Below are 20,145 nucleotides of genomic sequence, written 5' to 3'. Positions count from 1 at the left end.
AAACAAAAAATGAACTTTTTTCACGATATTCAAATTTTTTGAGATGCACCTGTACTCTAGCTGAACTTTTCAAATGAAGGGTGAGTTATAGTAATGTGCAGTCTTTACCATGGTAATGCTTAAAAAATTTCCCTGTAAAAAAACAGTAATCTACTGGCAGCTGTGGTTGCCAGCATTTTACTGTAAAAATACAGTGTGCTACTGTTTTTGAAATTAACAGCAAAATGCTGTTTTGTCATTTACAGTATACAACTGTAATTTAGCAGCATATATCTGTGAAATTACATACTACTCGTAACTCCATGATCTCAATTTTCAATGCATATTATACCCTGCATTTTCTATTTGACTGTATTACAAAAGAGAACAAAGTCAAGTTACGTGTTGTTATTTTATTCTGATATAACACTAGATAAACTTATACAATATTCCATAAAACAGGCATGCATACAAACATACAAACATGCATAAAGTCTTTATTTGTTCATAAAATACAAATGTACTCTCAAATCAGGCTTCAGTGAATACAAGCTAATGTTTTTTATTGTTTTTTGTTTTTGTTTTTTTAAACTAAATTGTTTATGAAAGATATCAGATGAAATGACTAGTGTCTTTAAATAATCGTATCTTTATTTTCCTTTTGGAGCTCAAAGGTTTGGTTCCAATTTGTCTTCTATTGTATGGGCAAACATTTCTCTATGACAATATCTTAATTTGTCCTCTAAGAGAAAGTCCTACTGGTTTGAGACAGCATAAGGTTAAGTTAAGGATGAGATACCTCTGGACTGATATTCTTCTTCATCATCTTGGGTCTTCTTCTGCAGTTTTTCCAGTTATTTTAGACACCTATTTTCTCCATGCAGCTTTAATCCTCTTTTCTGGATTTATTCCAATAAAGTATCTGAAAAATAAGAGGAGAAAAGCTTCAGAACATATTATTGTGTATAATTTGATTTGGTCAAAATAAACTTTCTAACTAAAAACTAGTCGATAATCAAAAGGAGAAATCCACTTCCAGAACAACAATTCACAAATAATTTACTCACCCCCTTGTCATCCAAGATGTTCATGTCTTTCTGTCTTCAGTCGTGAAGAAATTATGATTTTTGAGGAAAACATTTCAGGATTTTTCTCCATATAATGGACTTCATTGGTGCCGCGATTTTGAACTTTCAAAATGTAGTTGAAATGCAGCTTCAAACGGCTCTAAACAACTCCAGCCGAGGAGGAAAGGGTCTTATCTAGGGAAACGATCTGTCATTTTTTCAGAAAATAAAAATTTATATACTTTTTAAGCACAAAAGCTTGTGTAGCACAGGCTCTGGGATGCGCGTCCACGATGCTACGTACTACTGAATCATGTCGAAAGGTCACACGGAATGTAGGTGGGAACTACAGACCCAATGTTTACAAAGCGAATGCACAAAGACTAAGAAAGTGCAAGTAAGTCAAACGCTGTTTACAAACAAAAAGGTACAATGATGTCGGACTATTCTAAAGTTGTAGGAGAAAATAAGATTTATTTTTTTATAAATAAGAGTTTTTCGCCATACTCTACCTTTGTGAGCCGGAGTACACAGACGATGAACTTAGACGTGATTCGTAGTAGTGATGGGAAGTTCGGATCATTTTACCGACTCGGATCTTTGAGTCACATTACAGATTCGTTCAAAATGAACAAATCGTTCAAGAATGACCCATCACTAATTCGTAGCATCGTGGATGCCCATCCCAGAGCCTGTGCTACACAAGCTTTTGTGCTTAAAAGTATACAAATTTTTATTTTTCAAAAAAAAATTACAGATTGTTTCGCTATAAGACACCTTGGCTGGGATCGTTTAGAGCCCTTTGAAGCTGCATTTAAACTGCATTTTGGAAGTTCAAAATCGGGGCACCAATGAAGTCCATTATATGGAGAAAAATCCTGAAATGCTTTCCTCAAAAACCATAATTTCTTTACGACTGAAGACAGAAAGACATGAACATATTGGATGACAAGGGGGTAAAGGTAAAGTGGGGGTAAAGTAAAATATTTGTAAATTGTTGTTCTGGAAGTGGACTTCCCCTTTAACTGAAGTCTCGGAATACACTGCACAAGACATACATGCTGCATTTATAATAAATGGATTCTAGTATAAGGCACATTAAGGTGGGTCTTTTCCTGATAATATAATCTAGTGTCAGTCTGGAGCGTGAGCTTTGTTTTAGTGAAACAAAATGCAGACATATACTTACCTAGAAGGATCAAGCTAGGAGTCACAGGCAGGTTTCTCAAGGTCAGAAGGAGTGGCAGACATCTATTAGTAAAGAAAACTATTTAAAATGGCTCACAGTATCTGCAAATGACTTATATTTTGTTAAAGAATGAGTCATCTGCTTCTCTACAAAGTCAGCCTTTGAACTACGAGGATAAGGAAAACATAATGTAAAGAATAGATAGCTTCTCTAGTTAACCAATTACAGACACTTCCCCTACAAAAATTGAAATAAAGTTTAAAAATAAAATAAAAACAGACAGATTCTTTGTCCATCTGCTGCTGTTTTTGCAATCGCTAGCAGCGCTTTGAGTACGTTCACAGTAATCATACAAGAATTATGAATTTTGTTCATACACATGTATCTTTTGCTTAGATGAAGTTCAGATTTCAGTTACATTAATTGTGTGATGGTAATAAATGACAAATCAGATGCAGTCATAGCTAACAATGCTATCATATCCTACTCGGTTACTGTTCCATGATTAAAACATGCTATCCTTTCATCAAATTATGTTTTGCTGGCTCTTTATAATCGTAATATTTAGAAGTGTACTCAGTAAGAAAAAAAACAAAAGTGTGGTTGCAAAGCAGATAATAGCCGGTTTGAACCTCACGCTACAATTGTAACCGCAAACAAACAACACATCATTCCACAGTCATATTTTACTCAGATAAAATTTAAGACGTGCGGGTTATAGGGGAAAAAAAACGTTTCTTACTAGTTGTGTTATATGATGGCAGTCTGTACAAAGGGCTGACACTCCTGTGGTAACTTGCTGATTAAAACACGGTCACGAATCCAATTTAAATCCCAAAAGCTTAATTGGATGTTTAAACGTTAATTTTTAAAAGTAATAAGTACTTTAGAAATAAAACAATAAAAGGCAGAGCTCCCAAATGACCTCGTGCAGATAAACCAAAATGTCGTACTGTCTCTGCACATGTACAAGGAAAAATATGGTATTATGCTGTTAAACAAGTGTCATACTGTTGCTGGTCAACATATCCCACAATGCATTGCAAAATACAGTAACTTGTATTACTGTTATTATATGAAAACAGAATTTTACTGTTAAATTTCCTTGTAAATTTACAGGAATTTTTTACAGTGTACAGTATCATATGGCATAATGTAAAATGCTGTATTTGATGCCATCTGTCTCCCTGCTGTGTATTCAAAAATAGCAAAACACATGATTTTACAAATGAGGATGTCCTCAAAGGGAGGGTTTAGGTGATTTTTTCAAGGTTTGCTTACTTCTGGGTACCAAAATATGGTTATAGTAAGTAGGTACACACACACACACAGAGGTTTTCCTGTCATTATGGTGATTATGCATAGGAGTAATGGGTTTTATACTGTATCCCCCTACACTAACATAGAATGAAATTTTTACTGTAGGCTGCATGGGGTTTGAGCCCTTTTTATTGCCTGTCCCAGAAATGTTCTCTGTTAGAAAGACAGTAGTGAAAAATGACCACAAACACAGTCATGTTCATCATTTATTCAATGAAAAGTGAGTAAACAGGCTTTTTTCTTAAGTTGCTCAGCATTTTTCTTGGTTTTGAAAATAAGGGGGGCAAATATTTGAAAATGTGTGTAAGCAGCTGAAAAAAAAACAAAACATGAATATTATTTTTGAGTTGACTAGGCTGATTTAGGTGTAATCAAATGGCATATAGGTTACCAGACAAAACATTTTAATGCATCTTTAGTGTTTTAACTATATTTTAAATTAAAAATTGTATTGTTTTGGGACAAACTGAAACGTCCATATTAGTGGATAATGTCCTGCCAGAACAGTGTGGTAACCAACAAATGGTTTCAAGAAAGTGAAAGCATTTGTGTCAGATGGAATTACTTTGACTTTCTCAAACACTCACTTTGCTGTTCAAAGGAATCTTTGCATTCTACATTCTCTGTATAACAAAGAAAGGGCTGCAAAGCATACTACACATATTTAGATAGATCTACGTGCTTTCACGTTTCTTCCCTGAAGAAAGTTAGATAAAACTGATAATGACATCAGCATGAATGAAACTAGAGATGATGATATACTGTATGCTGAAACATTTTATTTGCTATTTGCTTTCAGCTTTATAAAACTTGGTGTTAAATACATAATGAACCTGTATAGACAGATTGATGAGGTAAGTTTATTGGTGATGAATATGTAAATTTAATGTTCTTTTTTGTTATTTCTGTAATTCATTTACAAGGAAATGGGTAACACTTTACAATAAGGTTTCATTTGTTAACATTAGTAAATGCATTAACTAACATGAATGAACAATGAACAATACATTCATTACACTATTTATTCATCTCTGTTAAAGTTAATAAAAATACAGCTGTTTATTGTTTGTTCATGTTAGTTCACAGAACATTAACTAATGTTAACAAACAACTTTTTAAGAAGATTTTAAGAATGCATTAGTAAATGCTGAAATTAACATTAAGATTAATAAATGCTGTAGAAGTATTGTTCATACTTAGGTCATGTTAACTAATGTAGTTGACTAATGTTAACCTTATTGTAAAGTGTTACCAGGAAACAAAAAGAAAAGAACAGAATAACTCTGAATAACTTCATGCTTACAGGAAAGTATGTGAGTCGGATTTCTGACATTTTAACAGCCTGACTGCTGTTATTACAAATCCTTCCCTACAGTGACATCTAACTCGTCAAACCTGAATTTGTGTTTTGTTTCATTCTGACTTAATAAAAATTTGAATAGCATTATCAAAATTAAATAGAGAAAGACTTGTATATTTTTAGACTAACTTAACAATTAGAACTAAATACTAAAGCTGATTATATATATTTTCCCAAATTGTAACTACATTTTTCTACTACAGATATCATTCATTTTTAAGATCTTTAAAAACTTAAGGATATTCTTTGTTACAACCTAGATTGCATGCCTTGAGTTCAAGAGGTGTGGTTGATTTTCAGCGCCATCTGCTGTTGATCATTTGACAATGCAGGACATTAAACAACAATGTTTACTGAATTAGAAATGTTTAATCAAAGCATTTTATGGTCTTATTATAGCCAGTTGAATGATAGTGCATAATAAAGCATACAACATTTAAAAAAAAAAAAAAAAAAAAAAAAAAACAGATTTAGTACTCCTCAAAATAAATAAAAACAGTGAAACGCAAACTCAGAAAATGACTCAAATCTGCAATAATTAAATATGTTAAATAATACAAATATTCTTTTATCTAATTAATCCTTTTTTATTTACCAGTGCCTTTGCTGCTGACATTTGATGATCCAATTGAACCATACTTACGAGGAAATATTTATTTTTTATTGCTTTTTAATTATATTCTGAAACATTCTCTATACAGATGTACAGATGTGAATTTACTTTTCCTTTAGCCTGAGTTGTTTTCATTTCATTTTTGGTGTGAAAGGGCTTTTATGTTTGCCAAAATTAAATATTTTATATTAAAAAACAAACAAGTAAGCCCTACCCAGATTTACTAAGTAGCATAATTACTTACTTTTTTAGGTAGTAATGCAATATTGTAATGCATTACTTTTTAAAGTAAAATTCCCCAGCACTGGTGGTCACCATACCCATCTGTATCTGCATGTGGTATTTTGCACCATTAAAGTGTACTGAGTGAATTCACAAATCAATAGTAGCTATAGTATCTAATAATAGTATTCTAACACAGTTTTGCATCTTTGTTATATGGACCACAGTTTGGGCATTGATTGCTTTGTAGATGACTGCATGAAAAGCATTATGCTTTTGATGTGATGGTTTAGATAATTCTTAAATATATGATGACTTCAAGATGTGATGTTTGATGACTGTTGAATATTTCTTCAGTTCAATTAAGTCAAGGTAACAGGACAGGAACAACAGGGGACATATATTTAATATCTGTTGACAGGTACTGGGCCATTTGTGATCCTCTGAGATACAAAATGAGGGTCACAAACAACACTGTGACTGTGTTTACAACCCTAACATGGCTGTTTTCATTTCTCTACAGCTTTTCTATTGTGATTGGAGTCGTTTATCATGCAGGTTTATTGTGTGGCAAGCTGTGTTTTGTTTTTTAACAAACAATGGGGTCATATTTGTTTGCTTCTCACATTCTTTCTTCCCGGGACAATCATGAGCTCCCTATAAAAGGTTATGTCAGAAAGAGTGACTGTGGCAGCAGCAGGAGGGTTGAAGAGCCAAAGCTTTGCTCAAAGAGAAGGAAAGGCAGCAAAAACTCTTATCTCTGCTGGCTGCCTTTTTTTTTTTTTTTTTTACCACCACGGCTGTTGATCCTTTCCTCAATTTCATGACTCCTGTTGATGTTTTTGATGCTTTGGTTTTTGATGCTTTGGTGGGTTACGACTCCACTTGTTACAACCCTACTTGTAACCCACTGATCTATGGTTTGTTCTATCCTCGCTTTCAGAAATCCTTTAGGAGTCTCATATCCTCTTATATCTGTGGCTGCAATGACTTGAGTACCTTGATATTTGAATGAATTTAACTTTGTTTATTAAAAATAAGCATGTTAATGCTATTGTAGGAAATTGGCCTAAACAAGAATTTTGAAACTGACTTCAGTGTTTAGCTTTTTGTACTATAAATGTATGCAAATTAGTGCATATTTCATGAAATAATGCCTCATTTGCAAATTTAAACCTAACATTTGAAAAGAAAAATTTGTAATACAAAAAATGTTTGCAATTGTCAGTGTAATCAATCAGCTAGGTAAGGCGATAACTGTTCTTTTTTTTTTTTTACCTTGTTCACCTGCAGTGTCTCACCTTAAATTAAAGCAGGTTATTGTTTTCCAATGATTTAATATTAAACTTATTTAAATGCATAATGTTAGGTATAAGACATGTTTTACTCAGCTATTAATATAAAAAAATTGTCAAATATTTTGTCTTTTAAATGTGTCTATAAATAAAGTATTCCCTCTCTTTGAAAACTATATTATTTAGACTAAAATGCACATTTGTCTCAAAGATGTGCACCAGTCAAGATGCGAACCAGTTTTTCAGCTTTGCAATCAACCTTGAGAATAGGGTTACATATGGCATGTTTCTAAAAGGTATTTAAATGTCCAAATTTAACTAAAGCATACTCCTGGCTTAATCTGAGCCTAACCAGGCCCTATGCTTTTTTTTTGTATTATGTAGTGTGCATTTGTTTGACTAAGAAAGTGAGGCAATCTGATTAAGTCATATTGCTTATATAATGAAATAATTCAGAGCTCTTGAATTTGCTCTGATAAAATTAATTTATTATGATTTTCCTTAATTCAAGGTTCTCAACTTGTAAATAAATGTGCAGAACAATAGGTTCCTCTGAAATCACTTATTGCTAATATGTTTAAATTCACTGTTCATAATATGTGACCCTGGACCACAAAACCAGTCAGTAGCACAGGTGCATTTGTAGCAGTAGCCAAAAATACATTGTATGGGTCAAAATGATCAATTTTTCTTTTATCCTTATTGGGATATTAAGTAAAGATCATGTTCCATTAAGATATTTTGTAAATTTCCTACTGTAAATATATAAAAACGTCATTTTTGATTAGTAATGTGGGTTGTTTTTCTGGCATTGTGGTTTAGCATGGCATATGTTTTGTTGAAACATGCTTTATGAAGAATGTACAGTAGTGAAAAATAACCACAGACACATTCCAATGCTTTTATTTTATTTTTTTATTTAGTATGAGTTTATCATGCTGGGGATGCACCGATACCACTTTTTCCAGAATAAGGCCAATCACAGTACTTTTATTTTTGGTGATTGCCGATACCGAGAACTGATACATGTATTTTCATTGCATTTATCATTTTTAAAAATACTGTGTACAGAAATACACAGAATATGTTGAAGCTTTTGTTACTTTCACTGTTAATATAGATTATTATTATTATTTTTTATTTTTTTATCTATGGTACTTAGAATTTAATATTCATTCTTTTTTTTTTTCAGAATCAAACACTTTAACATTGGTACTTAATAGGGGTGTGACGAGACACTTATCCCATGAGATGGGACAAGACTGGGTTCACAAGTACGAGACGAGACGAGATTTTTAAACTTTTTTTAAGAAATCCTCAATGATGACATATATAGGGATTTTATTTTTTTTTTTTCAACTAAAAAAGACAAAATGCAATAAAATGTAGGTGCATTTTGAACTTTATGAACTTAAACCACCTCCTGGCAGAAGAGGATAAGCGTTACTATATATACAAGTGTTAAGATACTTTAGTTTTTCTCGTTTTCTCGTGCCACGAGATGTCGTCACATACCTAGTACTTAATATTTCATATTAAAGCTTTTGTTACTTTCTCTGTTAATTTTTTTGTTAATTTTTTTTTTTTTTATCTACAGTACTTAATATTCTTTAACTGAACACAGGAATTTTCACATGTTGTGTGGTATCGGCTCTTGGTATCGGGACTTACGACTGTACAAGTACAGAAGTGCAGTATCGGGCCACCTAGATTATGCACATATTATTCATCACTTGTCAGTTTTTTTTCTCAGGTGTACAAAATGACATGCCAGGCATTTCTCTTGGTTCTCTTGATTTTGTAATCTTGGCATCTCCCATACACCCTCACAGGATCACTTCTGCTGTACTTTTAAACCAGTGATGACAAGGGGTTTTTAAGGGGTCCTGGAGAGAGAGAGAGAGAGAGAGAGAGAGAGAGAGAGAGAGAGAGAGAGAGAGAGCGCTTAATATAGATAGTCATGCAATTTCTATTTGATATAAATCCAAATTAACTCAAAATTTACTTAAGATAATTAAACTTTGCAAAGGCTACCTTGGTCCCTTCCGGGATGGGCCCATTCCATTGGTCCGTTCCCTCAAGGAAGGTACATTCGTACCAGTTGCACAGCCCTGCGTTGTGCTTGGCAAGGCAGTCTTTGTGGGTCAGTTGCAGTGAAAGGTGGCTCTGTTTGTGTACTGTTCCACTGAGTCCACTCTGGTACTCGAACCGCCGGAAAAAGAGGTTTAACGAAGAGAGTGTTTGTTGACCTTACAGTGATGTACAGTATGCAGTCTGGAGGTGGTTCTAGTTGTTGTCTGCATGAAAGAGAGATAGACTTAAAGATATTTACACACATTTTTTATGTGTGATTATAAGTAAAAATATAGCCGCAAGCGACAATTACCGGGGTTCAAGCATATAAAGCCTTTAAGATTTTTTGGTTTTAAGGTGTAGTCCAAGCCAAAATGTATGGCTAACACTAAAACACATCCATGATACAGAACAAAACACACAAACACACACATACACAGAAATTAAATGTTTAACTTATATTAATGCTCATGAAAGATTATTAGAGACAGACACATGCACACTCATTTTGTTGCACATTTAGATTTCTGAAACAAATAATAGGCAACAAAACTGCAAGTCTTCTCTTTTTAAGAGTTCAAATGTAATTTTCAGTTTTGTAATCTCAAAACATAATTGGCATAACTGTAATAACTGATATGTCTGTATGAATACAGTGGTAAACTTTTTAAATGAGATCATACATGCAATGATAATGATTTTTTCATGTCTAAATGCCAATCTTAAAGAAAAAAAAATTTTGCATTTTATTTGATAATTATCGACCTGGAGAGTCTAGAGGATTGTACTGCACTGATTTATTTTATTTATTTATTTATTGTTTTCATTTTGAGTTTAAAAGCTAGGGCTAGTTGGAGAATAGAGAAAGTTTCATGGCTCTGTGCTGCCTTATTTATTGACCACACCTGAATCTGATCACCAGCTTGTGAAAAGAGAGCTTCATGAACTGACTGGAGTGCACTACATAAGAAAGACATACCTTATTGGCCACACCTGATTAAGTTCATCAGCTCGTTAGAAGAGAGCTCCATGAACTGAATGGATTGTGTCAGATAAGAGTCAATGAGTGGTCCTCTGCTGCCATGTACTGATTATAATGGCAATTACAGACTTTATCATTAAAATGTAGTGGTTTTAACCTTTATAACTGTTATAGCACCAATTTTTGCCCAATCTTGCTTGTTTGGAAGCATATGTATGACCCTGCATAATTTCATGAAGTTTTGAGTTGTCATTTAGGATGTACAGACTTTTAGGTACACTAGGTAAACGACAACATTTTCAATGTTAAAGCTGTCCAAATTCAAAAGTTCAACAGTTTTTTGTTAATTAGTGACCTAGAGTGTCCAACTAATTGTACTGCAATGGTTTCGTTGAGGTTAAGTGAAAAACCTGCGAGTAAGTTATCTTCCAAGTTGCTGAACTCTGCAATTTTTTTTCATTTAACCAAAAATTTAGCTCCTACTGATGTGTACTGAGTTTTGTGAAAATATCTCATTCCAATCAAGAGTTATAATCATTTTAGCTAATTTGCTAAAATTAGCAACAGACGTTTTTGCATACTGTTGCCCACAAAAATCAAAATTTCAACTTTTTTTGGATAACTTTTGATATTCAGACTCCACAGAATATTTCTGAATTGGTTTGGTTCTGATCATGCGAGAAACCTAGGACTAGTTCACAAAAGTAGTTTTTTTTAAATAATCTTGAAAAATTAATGAACGATTTGATTGACAGCAGTGGTTCTTGAGGCAAAGTTGTTCAGAATGAGAAGATCTATCATACGATATGAAGATTGTGCATATGCGTGAAACACCTCATGATTACGATATGCGCAAAACTCGTTATCGCCACCTGGTGACCGATTTCTTTCAAACTTCTCACAGACCTCTATGGCCATGACACAAATAGGCCTGCCAAGTTTCATTCCAATTGGCCTTTGTTAACCTTGTTTAATGTTTTTTCGTTATTATAGCACCACCAAGTGGCCGAATTTTTTATTTGACCTAAAATCAAGATCTTACAGATGCATACTGAGTTTGGCGAAAATATCTCATTCTGTTCAGAGTTAAAGCTACAATTAACAACCCAAGGATTCCAACGATGTAAAGTTTTTGAGTCTACGACAAAAATTGTACGAGCTACGGCCAAAAATGTAAAAAAAAAAGTATGTTTTTTTTTTTTTGTCCGATTCGTTCATCGGGGAGCTCTACCTTCTGGCCAAATTTCAGCTCTCTAGGCCTTACGGTTTGGTCTGCATGATCAGTTTTAGCAGAGAAAAATAATAATAATAAAAAAAAATATCTACAATTACAATAGGGTTTCAGCACTACATGCTCGAACCCCTAAAAATGCTTTTTGGCAGAGATTCTGTTTGGATTTGATGCCATTTGACAGGGTTTAATCTTGGTCCTGTAGTCGGCCTAACCTTTCCACAGATTGTGATGATGTTTCCACAGTTATGTAAGGGATAATCAATGGTTTGCCGTTCGTTAGAGGATTTTTGGCTAAATTTCAGTTATGTTCAGTTTTATTGTATTTTGGTTTTGTTTTCATTGTCTCATTGTCTGCACAAAATGTTTTGTGAGATTATGTTTTGTGAGAATGAGACTATAACTAAAAAAAAATGTTTCTTTTAAGAACTGATCACTAAAAGATTCTTTGGAAAACATACACAATGAGCTGTAATACTACTGATAAATCATGATCCTAACTTTTGTCTTCATACCTGCACCACCTTTGTGAAGATTCCACCTGCTCCAGACCAACATATAAAACCTGAAAATTACATATGAAATGTGATATTTTATTTAGTATAGTTTAACAGTAAATTATTCTACAAAACACATGTAAAAGTTGTTTTAATAATATATTATTAAAAGACTTACAGAATGGTTTTGTGGCCAAGACATAACAAGATCTCTCCTCGGGAAGGTACGGACAGTGGTGAGTATTATTACTTTTGAGAACTTATGAGCAAACACGGTCAAGGAGTAGTCGGCATCAGTGGCTTTTTTTTTGTTTTGTTTGTTTGTTTGTTTTTTTTTTTTTTTTTTTTTTTTTTTTTTTTTTTTTTTTTTTTTTTTTTTTTTGTTTTTTTTTTTTTTTTGTTTTTTTGTTTTGTTTTGTTTTTTGTTTTTTTTTTAAGACCCTTATCTAGCACACCTAATTTTGTTGTGGATTTATGTTTATTGTAGTTGTTGGATTATACATGTTTTGTATATTAAATTTTATATTGAAGTTGTGCTGAATAGGATTTTCAGTTTTATTATTCATTTTATATACATTTTCAATTATCCAATTATGCAAATCTTTCAATCGAGTTAATATGTTAAAAAAGGAACCAAATTTGGTCAGCATCTCAAAAATATTAATAGTCACCATAGCCTGAGAAAACAAAAGTAAATGTTTGTAATTAGACAATAATAAAGTGATTCCAGTACTTAAAACTGACATTTAAAACTATAGATGTGAAACATGAAACAAGTATTCGTTTGTCATCTGGGCACTAATAATGTTGTGTATATATATTTAACGTGTAAAAAATATTTAACATAATTAACGCATGGGTTGGGGTAGCTTTGGCCACCCCACTCACCTCAGCTACAGCATTTAGACCTAGAACGTCTTTATGAGCACATCAAACGGGAGACTTCTAGAAGCGCGCTACAACTTCACATCAGCGACAGGTGCGAGTCAAAAGAGCGCGGAAATGGTACGGAGCTTCAGTAGAACAGCAGTGAACTGAAGTCAGATGAGATGTTGTCAGGCTATATGTTGGTAAAATCGAATCTTCCTGTCCTGTCAGCCGTTAATCCTAACCGATTATGAAATCTGGTTGCAGCGCACACATAAGGAGAATCTTTGCAGATTATCTTCCCTGAAATCTTAAACATGCACACACTACAAGATTCTAAAATCGTGGCGCATCACACACTACAAGATATTATTAAGATTATCATGATAGAGGGAGCGCGTCACGTGATATTACGATCGTAAGATCTAAAAGATCGTCATTTCAGCAACTAATGTTTACAAATGTTTGCTCCGATTCTCGGGAGGGGAAAATCGGGCTAAAAATCCTGTAGTGTGAACCCGGCTTTATACTGTGCTCGTAGCGGGTGCTCCTCAAGTGCACACATACAAATGTGCATTGTATTAGGCTATATATTCAAACCCAAATGAAACTATTACGATTATGTAGTTAGTCATAATTATGTCGTCAGTTAAGGCATTAAGTTACAAAAAAAGGCGATTAAAGCTGCCTTAAAACTGTGCATGTAAGTATTTATTGTTTAATAAATTTAAAGCAGTATCAGATCCGCATCTAGTTAAGCAGCTGCAGCTTTTAGAGTAACAGCAGGGCACAGCTAGATATACTGTATGACGTTTATTATAATAGGTTTATGTGAAGATTGTTTTAAGTTCACTTAAATTAGAAGCTATTTTTTAAAGTCTAATAAATGTTAAAGTGATAGCTCTCAGTTATACTGCAATGTTGAATGGCTTGGTTAAATATTAGGAAACAAAATTTATAGAGACATCAGCTGGAATCAATAATACTTGAATAAAAAAGGATGGCATTAAACACATATTAAAAATATACTTTCTTTATGTTGTTTCTACATTAATTTGAAGCTTGAATGTGAAATTATTGCAATATAAAATTATAATTAAAAACTTTAATGTCAGGTAGGATATTTAATTGATTTAATCGATTGACACCACTAATATATAATATATATAATATAATACACACACACACAAATACATATATATGAAGAGTTTAGATCAAAACCCCCTAAAAGCCATCTCGGTCAAAAATGAGATAATGATACTGAGTGAATCCTCTCGACACATATTATATGTCCATCAAATACTTTTACTTCAAAGTTGCTAAAATCCCAGCCTCAGCCCAATCAGAATTACCAGTACTTAGGTAGAAACCTATACATCAGAGCCTGATAAAAATACATTTTTTAAAGAAAGACGTCAGATGGATTTAAAGGCTTTTGCATCTGAACTCTTCATATATACACACACACACACACATATGTATATATATATATATAAACAATATAGTTATGTTAGATAAGTTAATATTTTCTGAAAGCTGTGTAGCCTATGTACTTAAAAAAGGAGGGATACTTACCAATACACACCTTCAAAGATCACCTGGGCATCTTGGTGATTTATAGGGCATCTGAACCAATCATTCTTTGTGGGTTGTACATGGGAGTTTTTTGGGAGTGGAAATGAATAAAGTTAAAGATACTTACATACTTTTGCTAAGGTGAGACTATAAGGAAATTCTGTAGTAAAAAACATGTAGAAAACATGACCACTAAAAATATATTTGTTGGTATAATCTTATTAAATATTATTTTTTAGCTGATTAGGCCGAAGTTGTTATCATGTGAAGCGCTGGTTGCTAGGCAAAACATTCTAATATAACTACGGGTGTCCTTTACCAAAGGTGTCCTTTACCAAAAATAAATAAATAAATAAAATACTATAAATGGATGTTGTTTCGTAATGCCCGTAATTATTCATCAGTGTAACCAACAGATGTCTTCAAAGTGAAAGCATTCATGCCATTTCAGTCTCTCAATTACTCACTGTATCTTGCTGTTCAGACAACATCTCATGAGTATTCATATGTATTTTTATGTAAAATGTGGTTATACCAAATAAACATTTTTCTAATGTTTTCTGTAGACACTGAAACATACAATATTGACGTATTGACACCATCTAAATGCACAATATTGACATTTTGGAAACATTTAAAATGTCACTTATTTATGTGTTGATATTGACAATCAACTTTTCTGGTCAGTCAGAGGTAGTGGGATTTGGACCTCAAAATGACAGTTTTCTTGCACATTTAATTCTATTATGTTTTATGTCTTTATGTTTAGGTTTGGGGGTAGTTTTAAGAGATCTAAAAATGTAAATAGTTTTTTTCCGAGTGCATTTATACAGATGATATAAAAGATTTGTAAATATTTTACGTTTTTTTAGCTGTAAATACGTTATTATGTTTACATTTTAAACCAATACGTCGAGATGGTACATTTCAGCATCAATCAAAATGTGCAAAAATAAACATTTTGTACATGTTACATACTACCTGTGTATAAACTATAAGACCAGGCTGGTTCAGACGAATCTTTACATTCTGCATTCTTTCTGTAACATACTTCACATAGATCAGTGTGCTATCAGCATGTTACCTGTTGATTGTGAAGTTGATTGTGCAGTGCAACCTGTTCTGTCATTGGAGAAAGATGCTTTTTGCAATCAGATGTATGCAGAGGCTGTGGGTTTGAAAATGGCAAAAATGCACATAGCCTGAATCTATGACACAACATACAGTACCACTGGGCCCATCCCTACAAGTGACACGTAGGCTTAACTTTTTTTTTTTTTTTTGTTTAGTTGCTTCATTTTGAGTTCAGTTGAGTTATTTTAAGTTTTGTGTTTTTTAATTTTAATTGGTGTGTTAGTTTTTGTCTTTAATTTTATAGCAGAGTGGAGCCAGACTCCTCAGATATTATAAAAAGACATTTTTTGTGCTTTCTAATTCATTTAATAAAACTAATGTAAAAAAAAAAATAAAATAAAAGAATAATAATATTGAACGAATAAACAAACAAACCAACAAATAAATAAATAAATAAACAACACAACATAAGTACACAAATCAAGCACTTGAGTATTGATAGCCTAATAAAATATTACTCCAGTAAAAGTATTACGTATTCCTTTTCTATTTCACTTGAGTAAAAATACAAGTATATAAAAATACAATATAAGTATTCGATTTTTAATTAAATATTAATAGTAAAATGTACTGATCAATGAAAGCTTATTTTGTAATTTTACCTTATATACTTTTTATTTCATAATTTTATATTATATATTTTATATAATCCTACTGCTAAAAATACCTGGAAGAGGGGGCTTGTCATACAATATCAAAACATTAAATATATTAAAATATCTATTTAGGTTACTAGGTTCGGTTAGATAAAAATTACCTGTCAATTTCAGGAAATCAAGAACAAATGTATTCTCATATCTATTATGTATGTTACAGTTTCTAACTGTTGAACATGTTCTAACATGTTGAAGCCACTCAGGGCGCATTTTTCTCTTAATCTGAAAGTGGTGACATAGTCAAAAAATCCAGTATTGTGGATTTTTTAGAAAATGGATGTACTCCCTGGACCTCTGCAAGCTGTTGTACTTTAATTAAATTAGACGAGGACATGGCTGAGACCTTTTTGAATGGTGTTGGTTTATTTATGTCCATTTTGAATGCTTAAGCTTAACTGAGACTTCTGTGTTTGTAGACATTTAGGAGGCAGTTGTGTCAACCGTGATTTATTGCAGTTTTGAGGTGCTCGGTTTTATTTTGATTTTAGTAAATAAACATGTAATTCCTCTCCTTACAAATCAGCTGTTTGCTGTTTTTCACTTGTATTTCTGGCATGTCTCTTATGTGTTGAGCGCTAGTGCATCTTCAAGCCACATTTAAAATCCCTACTGTTCAAATCAGATGCTTTAAGACTATTACTCAAGTTGTATTGGAATTGGTGACAAGTAACTTGTAATGAAGTGTTGTCACAGGTACTCTTTACGCCTCTACCTTTCTGACATCTGAACATGATAACCTGACTGATACCCCAAATACTCACTTTTCTACAGTGGCATCGATGTGTAAAAATATGCATTTTGTACATTTTTGTTACATACTACCTGTGTATAAACTATGAGACCAGGCTGGTTCAGAGGAATCTTTACATTCTGCATTCTTTCTATAACATACTTCACATAGATCAGTGTGCTATCAGCATGTTACCTGATATGTCTTTGAAAACAAAGTTGTTTGTTAATTGTCAAATTGTTGTTCTAAAAGTGGAGTTCCCCTTTAATTCGTTCCCTTGTTTTAAGTAAATTGTAGGCATGATTTATTAATTTGTACCCTCGATTTACTAGATAGTGCGCATGATTTATTAATTCGTTCACTCGTTTTAAGTAAATCATGCGCACGATTTATTAATTTGTTCCTTCGGTTTACTAGATGCGCACGATTTATTGATTGAGAAGCTCAGGGATGATTGAAAGATATTTAGGCTGTAGTTTTCATATTCTGAATTTCAAATGATGATATTGCCACCTTCTGTGCCTTGAGTGGCTTTGATGACTGTTTAAAAGATGTGGTGGATTTTAAATGAATCACCATCATCTGATTATTTGACTTCAAGTTTGTTTATGTTTTTTTCAAGTGCTGTTTACAAAAGAGTCAAATAAAACTACGGAGCCCCACACATGACATGCAAAAAAAAAAAAAAAAATCATGGGCATGATTTATTAATTAATTCCCTCGATTTACTAGATCGTGTGCACGATTTATTGATTCGTTCACTTGATTTATTAGATTGTGCACACTATTTGTTAAAGGAGAACTCCACTTCCCAAACAACAATTTACAAATAATTTACTCCCCCCCTTGTCATCCAAGATGTTCATGTCTTTCTGCCTTCAGTCATGAAGAAATTATGGTTTTTGAGGAAAGCATTTCAGGATTTTTCTTCATATAATGGACTTCATTGGTGCCCCGATTTTGAACTTCCAATATGTAGTTTAAATGTGGCTTCAAAGGGCTCTAAACGATCCCAGCCAATGAAGAAGGGTCTTATCTAGTGAAACGATCTGTCATTTTTTTCAAAAAATAAAAATCTGTATACTTTTTAAGCACTAAATCTTGTGTAGCACAGGGTCTGGGATCCGCGTCCACAACACTACGAATCACGTCTAAGTTCATCGTCTGTGTACTCTGGCTCAAAAAGGTAGAATATGGCGAAAAACTCCATCTCATTTTCAGAATCGTCCAACATCGTTGTACCTTTTTGTTTGTAAACAGCATTGGACTTACTTGCAATTCCTTAGTCTTTGCGTGATTCCTTTGTAAACACTGTAGTTCCACCTACGTTCCGTGTGACCTTTCGACGTGATTCAACAGTACGTAGCGTAGTGAACGCGCATCCCAGAGCCTGCGCTACACCAGCTTTTGTGCTTAAAAAGTGAACAATTTTTTTTTTTCCCAAAAAAAATGACGACCATTTTGCTAGATAAGACTCTTCTTTCTTGGCTGGGATCATTTAGAGCCCTTTGAAGCTGCATTTAAACTACATTTTGGAAGTTCAAAATCGGGGCACCAATGAAGTCCATTATGGAGAAAATTCCTGAAATGCTTTCCTCAAAAACTATAATTTCTTCACGACTGCAGATGGAAAGACCCGAACATCTTGATAAGGGGATGAGTACATTTTTTGTAAATTGTTGTTCTAAAAGTGGAGTTCCCCTTTAATTCGTTCCCTTGTTTTAAGTAAATTGTAGGCATGATTTATTAATTTGTACCCTCGATTTACTAGATAGTGCGCATGATTTATTAATTCGTTCACTCGTTTTAAGTAAATCATGCGCACGATTTATTAATTTGTTCCTTCGGTTTACTAGATGCGCACGATTTATTAATTCATTTCCTCGATGGATTGTGCCACGATTTATTAATTCATTCACTTCATTTATTAGATTGTGTGCACAATTTATTAATTTGTTCACTCGATTTATTAGATTGTGTGCACGATTTATTAATTCATTCACTTGATTTATTAGATTGTGCGCACGATTTATTAATTCATTCACTTGATTTATTAGATTGTGCGCACGATTTACTAATTTATTCCCTTGTTTTAAGTAAATCGTGCGCACGATTTATTAATTTGTTCCTTCGGTTTACTAGATAGTGCGCACAATTTATTCAAAGTCAAAGTAAACTTTATTGTCATTTCACCGTATACAAGTATACAGGGAGACGAAATGGCGAGAGCTCTGGATCTACAGTGTAAACACACAAATAGTGCAACAGAAGAGCTAAAATTTTTAATTAAATAAGACAGACAAAACAAAACATTGTGCAAGACAAAAACAGTGCAATCAGACAATATATAATAATATAAATCTATAGTATGTGCAAATGGATAAGCTATATTAATATACTCTGCATGTACAGTAAGACAGAGATCATCATTTGGATCTAAACTTGACGCTATATTTGAGTAGCAGCATGTTTATAGTTTAAGAAAATATGTCGGAATGAAAGTGACAGTGCGCAATATTGAGGTATGTGTGTGATTTTCAGTCTTTTTGTTCTGTGTGCAAAAAACAGTCCTTGTGAAAGTGGCAGTGCATATGTGTATTAAGGCAAACAGGCTGGTTGAGGAGGGGTAGAGTTAGTGTTGAAGAATTCTTGGGGGCAGCGTGCTGTTAAGAAGCCTGACAGCCTGGGGATAAAAACTGTCCCGCAACCTGGCAGACCTGGCTCTGATGCTGCAGAATCTCCTCTTAGATGGCAGGAGGGAGAAAAGTCTATGTGAGGGGTGAGAGGGGTCCTGCACAATGTTGCAGGCTCTGCAAACACTGTGCTTGTGAAATGTGACCTGGAGTGAGGGGAGAGGCACCCCAATAATGTTCTCCGCTGTCTTTACTATCCTCTGCAGGCGCTTGTGGTCGGATGCATTGCAGTTGCCGTACCAGGTAGTAATGCAGCTGGTCAGAACACTTTCAATGGTACCTCTGTAAAATGTGATGAGGATAGAGGGGGAAGGCTCGCTCTTTTCAGCCTCCGCAGGAAGTGTAGTCTCTGCTGGGCTTTCTTGGTTAGGGAGGTGGTGTTATCTGTTCATGTAAGTTCCTCAGTTATGTGCACACCAAAGAACTTGGTACTCCTTACGATCTCCACAGCTGACCCATTGATGCTGAGTGGAAGGTGGGCAGGGTGTGACCTCCTAAAGTCCACAATTATCTCTTTTGTCTTATCGACTTTAAGAGATAAGTTGTTGTCTCTGCACCAGTCAGACAGCCGTTCCACCTCTTCTCTATAGGCAGACTCATCATTCCTGCTTATCAGTCCCAGCACAGTCGTATCATCCGCAAACTTGATGATGTGGTTAGTG

General features: G+C 33.7%; 1 long non-coding RNA gene and 1 pseudogene across 1 annotated transcript; one reads left to right on the top strand and one right to left on the bottom strand.

Annotated features, from left to right (window-relative positions):
- Positions 1–1,359: 1,359 nt before the first annotated feature.
- Positions 1,360–6,765, top strand: LOC127182550 (trace amine-associated receptor 4-like; annotated as a pseudogene).
- A 1,443-nt stretch (positions 6,766–8,208) lies between these two features.
- On the bottom strand, positions 8,209–14,264 carry LOC127182930 (uncharacterized). The gene is made up of 4 exons (XR_007829975.1): positions 12,007–14,264; positions 11,847–11,896; positions 9,080–9,342; positions 8,209–8,931 (listed from the first exon to the last, which is right to left on the bottom strand). It is a non-coding gene; the product is annotated as an uncharacterized LOC127182930 (long non-coding RNA).
- Between the last annotated feature and the right edge of the window lie 5,881 nt (positions 14,265–20,145).

The sequence above is a fragment of the Labeo rohita genome, chromosome 20 (genome assembly GCF_022985175.1).
Source record: "Labeo rohita strain BAU-BD-2019 chromosome 20, IGBB_LRoh.1.0, whole genome shotgun sequence".
NCBI classification, from domain to species: domain Eukaryota; kingdom Metazoa; phylum Chordata; class Actinopteri; order Cypriniformes; family Cyprinidae; genus Labeo; species Labeo rohita.
Note: the sequence above shows the minus strand (reverse complement) of the source record. Positions and strands in the feature narration are given on the sequence as shown.